Consider the following 13,484-nt stretch of genomic DNA (forward strand, 5'->3'; position numbering starts at 1 on the left):
CCCAGCTTGTGATTCTTCATACAATGTGGGCATTCACTGCCATGGCAGGGATCAGAGTCAGTGCCCTCCTGGGCTCTGTGTGAGGCTGCCTGAGCCCCTGGGACAGACCCCAGACCCCCTGTCCGGTCTCCAAACCCTCCAGGGTGGCCAGAGGAATGTTCTAGACTCTGACAAGGCTGCTCCAAGCCCTGCCCAGCCTGGCCTTGGACACTTCCATGAATCCAGGGGCAGCCACAGCTTCTCTGGGCACTCATCCCAGGGCCTGCCCACCCTCCCAGGGCGGAATTCCTTCCCAATGTCCCGTCTCTGGGATTTTATAGGGATCTAAGCAGAGTTTCTCCACCCTCCAGAGAGCAGTGACACCTTTCCCAAGCGTTGCCAGGCTTTGTGCCCTCCAGATTTTCTTCCCTGAGCTCTCCTGGGCTCTGGAAGCTCTTTCTGTCCTCCCAGGTAGGTTTGGAAGAAATGCTGCTTGGTCCCATCCTGTGAAATTCCTCGTTGTCCCAGCTGATGGCACTATTGGGAGCGTGTGGAGCCGAGGTTTTTCCCTGGAAAGACAGACAGATCCCAGTTGGACAAGATCCCAATTTTCCATCTCTGTTATCCGAGACGGAGCAGCCTCACACCCACCCGGTGCTCGTTCCCACCAGCAATGAGAGCAGGGGAGAACCTGGTTCTTATAAAATGAGAAAATAAACACGAGTCACCAGGTCAGGGATGGGACCGGAGTTATCTGCGGGAGGAGCAGCCGGCGCTTGGAGGCTCCAAAGCGTTTCCAGCCCCAGGAATGGGCTCCCACCAGCAGGAATTAATGGTTTGTCAGTCCGCAGGAGAATTTCCTTCCATGGGACGTGTGGGGTGGAGGCGATGAGCCCTGCAGGCTCCCAGCTCCTCCTGTGCCTGCCTTTCAGCTGTGGAACCTCTCACACACAGCAAAGGGAAAATCCCTGGGAAAGCGGCGCTGCCTTCGGCCTCACGCTGGCTCTGCTGTGTCCATTCCACCCTCCCAAACCGGCTGGGGGCACACCTGGGCTGCTCCTATAACCCAAACAGCCTCGGGGTGTCTGGAGGGGAATGGGGGGCCTGGGATCGGCCCTTTGGAGCAGCTGCTGGCTCGGGAATGCAGCTTGAAAAGGCAAAAAATGGGTTTACATGAGGGGACAAATTCCCCCTCCTGGTTGTCTCGGCAGTTTGTGGATTTTGCTGTGTGAGCAAGAAAAAACAATAAATTATACTGGTTATTTCAGGGAGGCAGAATTGCTTAACACTTAAAACCAGGACCAATTATTTTTTTCTTCCTGGCTCCATCTCATCACGTCTGACCTTAGGAAGGACGTCAGCTCTCCTGCAAAATTCCCATATTTTAGGGTGACAATAATCACTAAACCCTCCCAGGGAGTGGGACTGGTTAATATTCAAAAAGGTCTTTAAGCTTTTTGTTGGTTCAGATTTTCCTAAAGCCCCTGCTGCACCACCGTGTTTGCGCTGTAAAATCAGTTTAAAGCAGCAGAAATTCCACATTCTTTCTAAAACACGGCTGCAGATTCCTGAGAGCTTTTCCAGGACTGTTCCTGTGTCTTTTGTGTTTGTTTTGTCCTTTTGATTTTGGGTTCTAGTTCACAAAAGGCCTTGGTAGGACAGGTTTAATCGGTGCCTGGCTGCTCTCAGGTCTCACGGATGTTTCTCCATCATTTATGTTCAGATTCTGGAGCTGTCTCTGTAACCAAAAGACGCCGCTTTTGATTAATTTATTTCCTTATTAATTTGTGAGACGGGAGCTCTCTGGGAACGTGGGAACACATCCCCAAATCGTCTGTGCCACGAAACCCTGGAGCAGTGTCACGAGAGCCTTTTCCAGGCAGAATCCCTGATCCCTGGGCAGCTGCAGAGGGAATCTCTGACAGCACAGGAGGTTTTGGGGTTTGGGTTTTTGGGTTTACTCCTCTCCTGTGACTCCCCCGGCTTTCCTGCGCCAGCAGCACAGGGGTGTGTAACCCAAGCCATGATTTGAGAGGAAAGGAGCCTGCACACCGTGATTTTCATGGGTGGAGAGCTTGGCAGTCCTCACTCAGACCCTTTCCAGCCTGGAGTTTTGGCCTCAGGAGAAGGGGCCTGCTGGGGAGCTGCCCCTACAAACCTGCTCTGGATCTTCTTGCACCTTCCCAAGGCTGCTGGGTTTAGCCTGGGGCTTGTTCTACCTCAGCACTGGGGAACTTCACGATTACAGAGCTCCTGTGGGGTAAAGGGGCTCTGTCCCTTCCCTCCTTCCCTTTTACAGCCCCTCCGAGTGCAGTAAAGCTGCTGATTCCCAAGGAAGGGATAATGCTGGGCACTCACAAGCTCTCCTCCCTTTTAAAAGCCACTGCTGCTCTCAGGAGATCTAATTTAGGAGCACGGGGAAGGCCAGGCTGTCCTCCAGGGCTGCGGGGTGGGAGCTGCTCCGTGAGGAGCTCGGCTGCCAGAGCCTGGAGTGTTTTTATCCAAATCCCAGCTGTGAGGGGCTCCTGGCCTCACCTGAGCGTGGTGCAGGACAGACTCACCTCTGCAGCAGGCGTTTGTTCTCCCAGGGACTGGCAGCAGGATTCTGTGGGAATTCCCATTTGTCCTTTGCTGTGGGCTTGAGCTCCCACCTGCTTTCCCAAAGGATTTGGGAGAGGTCTCCAGAGCTCATCCCGTGATGTTGGACTGGCCCAGCAGAGACGGGGATGAATTCACGAGAGCAAAGCAGAAAGATTCTGCTGAATACGAAGGTAAAAGGCCTCGTTCCCAATGTGTGACAGTGTTTGGATGTGGGAAGGTGTTTCTGGGATAGAGGGAAATAAATATTGCAGAGGGACTTTGGACAAGGGCCTGGAGGGACAGGACACAGGGAATGGTTTCCACTGCCAGAGGGCAGGGACGGATGGGATATTGGGAGGGAATTCCTGCCTGGAAGGGTGGGCAGGGCCTGGCACAGGGTGCCCAGAGCAGCTGTGGCTGCCCCTGGATCCCTGGCAGTGCCCAAGGCCAGGCTGGACACTGGGGCTGGAGCAGCCTGGGACAGTGGGAGGTGTCCCTGCCATGGCAGGGGTGGCACTGGGTGGGATTTAAGGTCCCTTCCAACCCAGACCATCCTGGGTTTATAAACCTGTGTTCCCAACAAGGACAGAACCCTCCAAAAGCCAGAACCCCCCAAAACGGTGACATGCAGCCCCAGGAATGCCCTGGTGATGGGAGTGACAGGAATCGAGTGGGGTCTGGGGTGTCCAGAGACAAGCAGGAGACGTGAAGCAGCCAGCTTCACCCTGGTCAATATGGTCTGCTTTAAACTCTGTTTTTACTTCAGATTTGGGCTGCCAATAACTCCTTCAAACAATGATCTAATGCCTGTGTGAATGTTTGTAAAACCTCACTGCTCTGGCAGGTTGAGCTCTTGCCAAGAAGCAATCACTTGTAATTAGGGAGAAGGAGTTGGAATCTCCTGGCCTCGCAGTCCAGCACATTTTCCAGTTGTGTTTGTCCCATTTGGACCATCTCACTCCTGGGGGTGTGCTCCGAGCTGAGGTCTGTGGGACACGCTCCTGTCCCCAAGGGAATTTCTGTGGGAAGCACTGCCAGAAACCTGCTGGAAAACGCGAAGTGCCTGTGCTGGGCAGGGGACAGGGTGACAAGGACAGGAGCTGGCAGGGGACAGGGTGACAAGGACAGGACCTGGCACGGGCAGAGCCACAAATGGCATTTTGGGTTCTCAATTCTCTCCACCTTTCCTGCTCTGCAGGAGATTCCTGAGGAGGCTTTTCAGGCACGTTGAGTCTTGAATGGGAACTGGGAGCACGGAGAAGCTTTTGAGGGACACCTGGAAAAATCCTTTCCCTGGAGAAGAGGGACAGCCCCAATCTGCCGTGGACTGGAGAAGTGCAGCTGTTCAAAGAGCCCTGGAAGAATTTGGATTAGCAGGAATCTTTAAAGGACTTTGGTGCAGCCCCTGTTAAATGGTTGCTGCTCACACAACGAGAAGTTCCCAGTGGGAAATCAGAGCCTGTCCAGGACAGCAGATCCCAGGAAAAGGAATGAGGCGTCCTTTGCCCACACAGAGTTTAAACCTCAGTCCTCACTCTCTCACCTGGCACCTGAGGCCCCAAAGAACATTTCCAAGCAAGTTGGGAATTTCGACATGAAAAGTTTGATGAAAAAAACCTTCTTGAATTCCTGGAGCATCCTGGAATTCCCTTCACCCCCTTTTCCAGTTCTGGAGAACCAGGCCTGTTGTGCAGCTCCTGGCGTGTTCTCCTGAAGCAACAGGAGGTCAGGGACACACAGGTCAGGTCCTGTGGGACAAGGAGCTGTTATTTATGGAAGGAATTTTTTCCTGAATGTGAGAGAGGAGCAGTGGATTCTGCTCTCCAGTGGGGTTTGAAATCCTAAATTCCAGCCAAGAGTCATCACATAAACTCGTGTTGAAGAACCTGACCTAGTTGGAATAATTGGAGGTAATTGTCAGCTCTTTCCAGATGACAAAATCCTTAATCACCAGCAGATGCTCAGCCAAGCTCACAAAAAAGGCTGGAAACGCAGGGCGAACGGGGAGGAATCGCTGCCCCAGAGGCACCAAGTTTCAGGAACGGGCAGGAATCCTCCTCAGGGGTTTTTCCAATACATGGTCAGGCTGGGACTGGGGCAGTGGTTTGTGCTCGTGGCCTGGGCATCTCCGCAGAAATCTGGAGCTGTGCCGTGAGCACACAGCTGAGTGACACTGAAATATCCGGGAACAATCGGAGGAGGAGCAGCCCTGAAATGAGGAGCGGAGGGGCCGGGCTGCTCCATGGGCTCCTGTCCCCGATCCTTGAATCCGCACCCTCAGATCCCTGAGGCAGCCTGGGGTTCCCTAAAGCTTGGGATGGGTTGGGTGTGAGGTGGCTGCACTCCCGCAGAGCTGCAGGAGCTGCCTGGGGTTTCACTGGGAGTTCCTGAGGAGAGGAGAAGGGATCTGGTGGGGATGAGGACGCTGATGGAGGAGCGGGATTGCTGCCACTGCCTGGGGTATCCCAGTCCCAGCCGGGCTCCTGGGGGTGTGGAGACACGGTACAAGCAGAATTGATCCTTCTAGAAGGGTTATCCCCACCAGGCAATTAACCTGGATTGCTAATTAATCACAGAATTGTACAACAGGGATGTCCTGAGCTGGGAGGGAACCAAAACTCCAACTCGTGGCCCTGCACAGACACCCCAACCCTCCCACCCTGTGCCTGAAGCGTTGTCCAAATGCTCCTGGGGCTGTGGCAGCCTTGGGGATGTGACAATTCCCTGGCCAGGGCACCTGCAAATTCCAGGAACCAGGGTTGTTTCCAAGGTGTTTTTCCTTGTACAATGAGATGGGGAAAGCAGAGGAAAACTGGGAACCCCTGGGAGTGGTCAGAGCAAGGAGCTGCCCCTGTGCCCAGGCAGAGGCTGTGACACAGCCTCTTTAATTACTTCTAACTTTAATTACCCAGTGCTGTAATGAGGCTTTGGAGGCCCTGGAGTGGCTCTCAGCACGTTTGGTGTTTTACAGGGGGTTCCTCCCTTCCCGTCCACCCTCCTGCAGTGGGAGCAGTAACCACGATCCTGCCTGGAAACCAACACTCCCCTGGGAATGTCTGGGACAGGACTCACTGCAGGCTCCTTGAAGTGGGCAGAAATGTGGAAACAGTGACAGCACCACCGTTCCCATGAACCGGGGGTCTCCCTCGTGGGCAGGGGCTCTGCAGCTGGAAAAGGGGGAAAAATGAACAACCACACCTTTGGGAAGAGCTCGGTGTGCCCGGGGTGGGTGTGCAGGGCTGGGCTGGGCTCCCTGCCTGCGATGGAGCTGCTGGCCCAGGGGATGGAGCTGCTGGCCCAGGGGAAGGAGCTGCTGGCCCAGGGGAGGCTGGGATGGAGCTGCTGGCCCAGGGGATGGAGCTGCTGGCCCAGGGGAGGCTGGGATGGAGCTGCTGGCCCAGGGGATGGAGCTGCTGGCCCAGGGGAGGCTGGGATGGAGCTGCTGGCCCAGGGGATGGAGCTGCTGGCCCAGGGGATGGAGCTGCTGGCCCAGGGGATGGAGCTGCTGGCCCAGGGGAGGCTGGGATGGAGCTGCTGGCCCAGGGGAAGGAGCTGCTGGCCCAGGGGATGGAGCTGCTGGCCGGCCCAGGGGAGGCTGGTCGGGGGCCATGACCTCCTGTTGGAGCACTCCAGACCGACAGAACTCGGCAGCTGCATGAACTGGTTGTGGCCTCAAGCAAAGGCCGTTCCTCCGCCGCTGGCCCGTGCCAGATGGTCCCAGCCCAGGCTCAGGGCCTCACGTCCCCTCTCCGCTCTGCTTTTCATGCGTCTCTCCCCAAAAAAAGGCCTGGGCCAGTGCCAGACTCCAGCAAACCCTTGGGAGCCGTCCCCGGCTCTGGCAGGTCACCGGTGCTGGAAGCAGCCCCGTGTCCTGCCTCTGCAGCCCAGACATCCTCCCCGGCTGTCCCTGCCAGCTCTGGAATGAGGAATGGCTCCGCTCCTCTGTCTGCTTCCACTCGAATCCCTCTAGGAAAGCGCTCGTGTGCTCCAGCTCCGCGCTGCTGAAATTAGCACTGGCATCCTGCGGGGCTGCGGCCTCGCTCGCGCCTCCAGGAGCGGGAAAAGCTGCCGAGACCGCGGAGAAAAGCGGTGTCGGAGTCTAGAACATCCCTGTGGCCACCCTGGAGGGTTTGGAGACCGGACAGGGGGTCTGGGGTCTGTCCAGGGGGGTCAGTCAGACCCACACGGATCCCAGGAGGACACTGCCTCTGATCCCTGGCCATGGGAGTGAACACTCACATGCAGGAAGAATCACAAACCCTAAGAATTTAAAATAAGTAGTGGATGGTTTATTATAGAATATAAATATAGAAATTAGGATTCTTAGCAGATGGGGCTGAAGAGACAGGATGGAGGAATTGGGGAGTGGCCCCTGTGCTCCTTGTTCTTGCTCTCATCCCCATCTTGTGCTGAGCTGGATTTTAGAGATTGGTTTAGAGTAGAACTGACATGTTAGCATAGGTAGTAGATATTGGTACAATTTTGTAAATAAAAAGTTCATTTTGGAGTCAGGGGTACTGTACATAAGGTGTGGGGCTCTCTGATCTGTCCCAGTCCGCCCCAGTCCTGCTCTGCTGGGGACGCCCTGCAGAGCTGGGACACAACTGAGATCAGGGACCCTGCCAGGGAGGCCTGGCAGAGCTGGGACACAACTGAGATAATGAAGAATAAACAACCTTGGAAATATGCACTGGGGACTCAGCTTGTCGTCTCTACCTCTGGTGTGAAACACCCAGGGCAAAGAGAAGACGGAAAACCTGATTATTCCTGGGAACAGCAACCCAGGGGAAACTCCCAGGGAACAGCAACCCTGGGGAACAGCAACCCCAAGGAGAATCTCAGGGAATCAACAACCCCGAGAAGCGGGATGTGAGAGCCGAGTGTCCAAAAGAACAACGCAGCGAGCAGGAGGTGCTCCAGCACGGCAGGGAAATCGTCCTGCTGAGGATAAAACTCAAAAAAAAAAGTGTTCTTGGAAGGGTTAAACCATGGCACGAGGTTTGGGACAGCTGCAGGATGCTGGAGTGGGCACTGGGATTGGAACCAGGATGACGGTTTTAGGTCACTCTCAGAGTTTTCTAATTACGCTTTTTTGGGGGGAAAAAAAGAAAAAAAAATGGTGTGTTTGATTCTGTAAGTGCTGAACATTCCACAATTGCTGTGTTTAATAAATACAGCGGGGGCTCCTAGGAGACTGAATGGGGCTGAATGAATGAAGTATGTGAGACATCTGAAACCTATTAGTTGGAGCAAACTGTTGGAGAGGCAGGAATTCTTCTCTTTTTAAAAATATTTATACATTTTTCTTTCATGTCAGGCCAACATCTTATTTGGGGTTATGTTCCAGTGGAAGGAAAGGTGTGTCGGGGGGAAATGCAGGGGGAGGTGCAGGTTTGGGTCAGGCCCAAAAGGAGCAGAAGGGCTGGGTGGCTTTAGGGCCGTGTTTTCCTTTTGGAATCGAAGCCAGCACATTGATCCACCAGGGGACTTTGCCCCAGCCTCGATGGGGATGGATCTTTTGGGATTTGGTTCATTTTGGGGTGTTTTGGGGAGCTTCTCCCACCTGGAGCCTCTCGCTTGAGGCACCGGAGCTCCCCAGCCCTCTCCAGATGAGGTTTGTGGAGCCACGGGTGTGGTTTAACCTGGTTTGGATATTTAGGCTGAGTTAGAACCCACAGCCAGTGCATTCCCCACCAGCTCCAGGAGATCCCAGCAGTGTCCAGCAGCAGCAGGAACGACGCCACATCCCCGAGGTTCCCACCCGGGCTTCTCCTCCTCATGCAGAGTTACCAACCTGACTTGGGAAAATAGCGAAAAACAGGAAAAATAGGGAAGCTGGATGGGAAGGACCCAGAACGTTCCCCCAGGGAATCAGCAGAGCTGAGAGCTCTTCAGGAGCTACTTCAGCTGTGGGGAAGTCTCTGGAAAGGAGAGGAAGAGCTGAGAACACCCGGCTCCAGTATGGGCAGATCATTCCAAATGGAGCCTGGATTCCTGCTGGAAGCTGTTGTTATTTCCTGCTGGAAGCTGTGAGTGTTTCCTGCTGGAAGCTGTGGTTGTTTCCTGCTGGAAGCTGTGAGTGTTTCCTGCTGGAAGCTGTGGTTGTTTCCTGCTGGAAGCTGTGAGTGTTTCCTGCTGGAAGTTGTTGTTATTTCCTGCTGGAAGCTGTGGGTGTTTCCTGCTGGAAGCTGTGGGTGTTTCCTGCTGGAAGCTGTGGGTGTTTCCTGCTGGAAGTTGTTGTTATTTCCTGCTGGAAGTTGTTGTTATTTCCTGCTGGAAGCTGTGGGTGTTTCCTGCTGGAAGCTGTGGGTGTTTCCTGCTGGAGGTTGTTGTTATTTCCTGCTGGAGGTTGTTGTTATTTCCCACTGGAATCTGAGGTTGTTTCCTGCTGGAATTTGCACAAATCCAGGACAAGTCTCCCACCTTTGGTTCTTCCCTCTGTGTCTCGGAGCTCACCCAAGGCTTGGAGTGACCTCTGAGCTCCCCTGTCCTGTGCAGGAGCTCTGGATCCAAGCTCAGGGTGGTGGCAGAAAGGCCTGGATTCCGCAGCTTTCCAGCTGATAAGAGATATGTAAATTATCCCTGCTTTCCTGTGATCCCTAATGAGCTTTGTTCAGCCCACTTTTACTGCAGCACACACTCAACCCTTTCTCTTCAGGCTTCCTGAAATGAAAAGGAGAAGTTTTAGGAAACCTGGAATTTGCAAATGTCTCCCATTATCCTTCTAATCTCCCCGACCTGATTAAATCAGAGGATATCTCCCCACTCCATAGGAAACAGATGTTCCTCTTGCAGCAGGGACATGCAGGAGGCATCCTGAAATTTGTTTAATTTAGAGTCTCCTGGAGATGGGATTTTTGGGGGGATTACAACCTTCGATGTCCGAGTTGGATTTGGAATGGTGCCAGTAAGGAATTTCTGTGGAGTTTCTTTCCATCCTTAGTGAAGAGAAAACTCAACATCCCTGAGCTGAGAGCTTGGAAAATAACTTTGGAGTGGTTTTTGATGGCGTCTTTCCTTCAGTTTAGAGGTGCAAACATGACTGGGACATGGGAGGAGGCTGGGTCTCATTTTGGGAGGGAAGAGTGGAACCCACGCCAAGAGTTCCTGAATGGATTTGACTCTTTCTGGAGCTGTAGGGAACGAGGCACTCGGGGAATGTCCCTTCCCCTCCCTCTGACTGCATTTTCTCTGTGACATCTGCTCCCCAGAGGCTCTCGCTGGATTCCAGTCTCATCATTTTTGTCCACCTGTAACTCTTGGGTTTGCAGATCTCTCCTCTTTCTTTCTTTCTTTCTTTCTTTCTTTCTTTCTTTCTTTCTTTCTTTCTTTCTTTCTTTCTTTCTTTCTTTCTTTCTTTCTTTTCTTTCTTTTCTTTCTTTCTTTCTTTTCTTCTTTCTTTCTTTCTTTTCTTTCTTTCTTTCTTTCTTTCTTTCTTTCTTTCTTTCTTTTCTTTCTTTCTTTCTTTTCTTTCTTTCTTTCTTTCTTTCTTTCTTTCTTTCTTTCTTTCTTTCTTTCTTTCTTTCTTTCTTTCTTCTTTCTTTCTTTCTTTCTTTCTTTCTTTCTTTCTTTCTTTCTTTCTTTTCTTTCTTTCCTTTCTTTCTTGTTTTTGTTTTGGGTTTTGTTTGTTTGTTTTTTGGTTTTGGTTTTTTTGTTTTGTTTTGTTTTGTTTTGTTTTACCAGGTCCAAACAAAATCTGATTTTGCTGAAGACACAGAGGGAAATTGCCCAGAGAAGCTGTGACTGCCCCATCCCTGGCAGTGTCCAAGGCTGGACAGGGCTTGGAACAGCCTGGGACAGTGGAAGGTGTCCCTGCCCATGGCAGGGGGTAGGATGGGACAATATTTAAGGTCTTCCAACCCAAACCATTCTGGGATTCGAAATGTCAGTGCTATTCTAAAATATCTCGATTTTCCTCTGCATTGGTGGTTCTCAGTGTGTGTCATCTGTGCATGTGTGGGTGGTAGCTGCATTTCAGAATTTCCAGGACTGTTATAGCTCTTATGTTTTTTTCAAGCAGCTTCCTCCAGTGTGAGTTGTCCCTCCTGATAGATTTGGACCCCACTTGGAAGAGTTCTCCATGGATGAGGGAAGCTGGATAAAGAGGATTAAAACCTCTGACTGGAGGTGATTTAAGGGTTCCTCCAAAGCAGAACCGTGTAACAACAATGCAGATTTGTTTTAGGTATTGGACACATTTTCCACCCTCCATGCGTCGATGGTGCCAGTGACAAACTGTGGAAAAAACTCCTGAAGTGTGAGCCAAGAGCTCCCTTCATCAGCTTTTTGTTAAGGTGCACAATTTATCCCGATTTATCCGGATTTATCCCGATTTATCCCGATTTATCGCAGCCTCAGCCTTGCTCAGACACATTCCCAAGGCGCGTCTCCTCCGAGCCTCTTGGGAGCACCATTTCCCCGTCTGTTCGGGCTGGCTGGACACGTCACCATCCCTGTCCCTGTCCCTGTCCCTGTCCCTGTCCCTGTCCCTGTCCCTGTCCCTGTCCCTGCCCCTGTCCCTGTCCCTGTCCCTGGAGTGTCCCCGGCCAGGAGCGGGTCCCGAGGGTGGCGGTGACCCCCGGGATGTGGGGAGGAGGAGCTGGAGGTGGATGGGGCAGCCCTGAATTAAACACGGCTCTGGGTAATTAAAGCAGCTTAGGGCAGTGTCGGGAAAGGCGAAGGGTTGGGAGCATCCGCGGAGTGCTGGCTGGGGACAGAGAGGGACAGTGGCAGCACCGGGACCACGATGGGGGGTGTTTAATAACCCCGGGTCTTGTCCCCTCTCCTCTGGGAGCAGGGACAGGACCCGGGGGACGCTGGGGCTGTGCTGGGATGGATCTCAGGGAATGTTTCACCCTCACGGGGTATTCCCGGAGCTCCCGGGCTCCAGCTCCCCCATCCCCCTGTGTGCCTCGGGGGGGTTCGGTGTTTGTGTCCTCGGTGCCATCCCCGGAGCCTGACCCAGCCCGAGCTGGGATGGATAATTTACATCACAATAAAGAGTCCAAAAAGCGGGATGGGCTCTGACCAGAAACACAGCGTCCTTGGGCTGTGAAAAACTGCTACAAAAACAGCAAGTTCAGGCTCCCTGGCTGCCGAGTTTTGTCTGAACACGGAGGCTGAATACCATCAGAATAGTTTGTTTTATTTCCAGCTTGCCTGAAACCAGAGATTCCTGGGAGGTTTCCAAGCCAGTCGCTGAACCCGACTGGATTTTGATTGCTCCATCGCCTGTGAACCTGAAATTCTGGAGCTGCTCTGATCCCTGCAGCACTTTGGTTGTCCCAGCTCCCTCTCCCGGCATCCCAGTGACCCTTTCACAATCTCTTCGTGTCGGGCTGTGGTTTGTGTTTGTCGTGTTTTTCACATTCCTGATTTATCATGGAATGGTTTGGGTTGGAAGGATCGTGGAGGAGCATCCAGAGCATGGCAGGGACACCTTCCACTGTCCCAGGCTGCTCCAGCGTGGCCTTGGGCACTTCCAGGCATCCAGGCACAGCCACAACTCCTCTGGGAATTCCATCCCAGCCAGGAATTCCTTCCCAATATCCCATTTATCCCTGCCTGCTGCCAGTGGGAGCCATTCCCTGTGTGCTGTCCCTTGTCCCTTGTCCCCTCCCTGCCTCTCCAGCAGGATTCCTGTGCTGTTCCCGAGCACGGAGGGAGCAGAGCCCGGCACATCCCGAGGCGGGGACGCAGCCAAGCCTTGGATCCCGTCCTGGGCTGGGAGCGGAGCAGAGCCCTGAGCCCGGCCCCGCACATGGAACGTGACGGCTTTGGAGAGCGGCACCTCGGCTCTGTGCAGTTCCAGGAATGTTCTAGGAAGTGGGCAGGAGCCTCCAGCCCCGGTGAGAGCCGCAGCAGCCCCGTTCCCCCCGGGTTTGGTCCCTCTGGACGCCGCTGTGGCACCACGGCAGCCCTCGGTGCCTGGGTGGTGTTTGGGGCTTGCAGCCCCCTGCCCCACATTTTCTCCCTGCCTTTATCCCCTCATCCCAGCAAACCTTTTCCCCTGCAGCAGAAAATGGGATTTTCTGGTTAATACCAAAAAAAAACCCAAACCCACAGCAGTGTCCAGCACGGGGGGGGAGAGCCAGGGGCTGGGATTTTCACACATCCCAGAGAGCTGGAGGTGCTGCAGGACAGGAAAATCCTGCGGGAATCAGCAGAGCTGGGATGAGAGTCCTTCTCCAGAGTGTTCCTTGTGGGATTTCTCTCCCTTTTCCCAGGCAGTGCTGAGAGTTTGGGGTTTGTTCCAGGGCTCTTCTTTGTAGTGATGGGGAAAACATGAGCAGAGTCACTTCCCCCTCCCTGTAACAGGAATAAAACAGGAGCAGGAAGAGCAGCCTTTGGTGGGGGACAAAGGTCTTGCAGAAGTTGCCTCTGTGGAATGGCAGCGAGCAGAAATCTCCAAGGATTTTCCAAGTGCTTGGATATTCCCCCTGTGTTAGTCCAGGTTCCATCCTCCCTCTGGGAAGGATTCAGACCCTGGGGAATGCACACACACAAATGGGAGGTTGGAAAAGTGGATCCAGCCTTGCTGTGAGGGAGGAATTTGTGATCCCCTCCAAAGTCCCAAATCCCCGGGACTGGACCTTGCTTGGATTTTCCTCCTTCCTTCCCTCCTTCACTTCCCCAAGCAGCTGCAGTCCAGCCCCCGGCAGGAGCCCGGCTGTGGGCAAGGAATGGGAAGAGGGACTGGATAATCCTTCAGCTCCTTCCCACCCAAACCATCCTGGGATCCTTTGATTTCTGATCCAAATTCTCCTTTATGCCCCACATCCCTTTCCTCTGCCCCAGCCAGGCAAGCTCCTTCCCAGCACCCCAAACCCCCCTGAAAAAAAACACAAAGCGAGCAGGGAGGAATCCAACTGAGGGGCTGAAATCGGTTAAGGAGCAAGATTAGATCAAATATTTCCGAGCATCTG

The 13,484-nt window shown here is 53.5% G+C and overlaps 1 long non-coding RNA gene across 1 annotated transcript; it reads left to right on the forward strand.

Moving 5' to 3' along the window:
- Nucleotides 1-10,219: 10,219 nt before the first annotated feature.
- Nucleotides 10,220-12,408, forward strand: LOC134553657 (uncharacterized). The gene is made up of 2 exons (XR_010081132.1): nucleotides 10,220-10,853; nucleotides 11,714-12,408. It is a non-coding gene; the product is annotated as an uncharacterized LOC134553657 (long non-coding RNA).
- Nucleotides 12,409-13,484: the final 1,076 nt, after the last annotated feature.

Source organism: Prinia subflava, chromosome 8, assembly GCF_021018805.1.
Source record: "Prinia subflava isolate CZ2003 ecotype Zambia chromosome 8, Cam_Psub_1.2, whole genome shotgun sequence".
Lineage (NCBI taxonomy): Eukaryota > Metazoa > Chordata > Aves > Passeriformes > Cisticolidae > Prinia > Prinia subflava.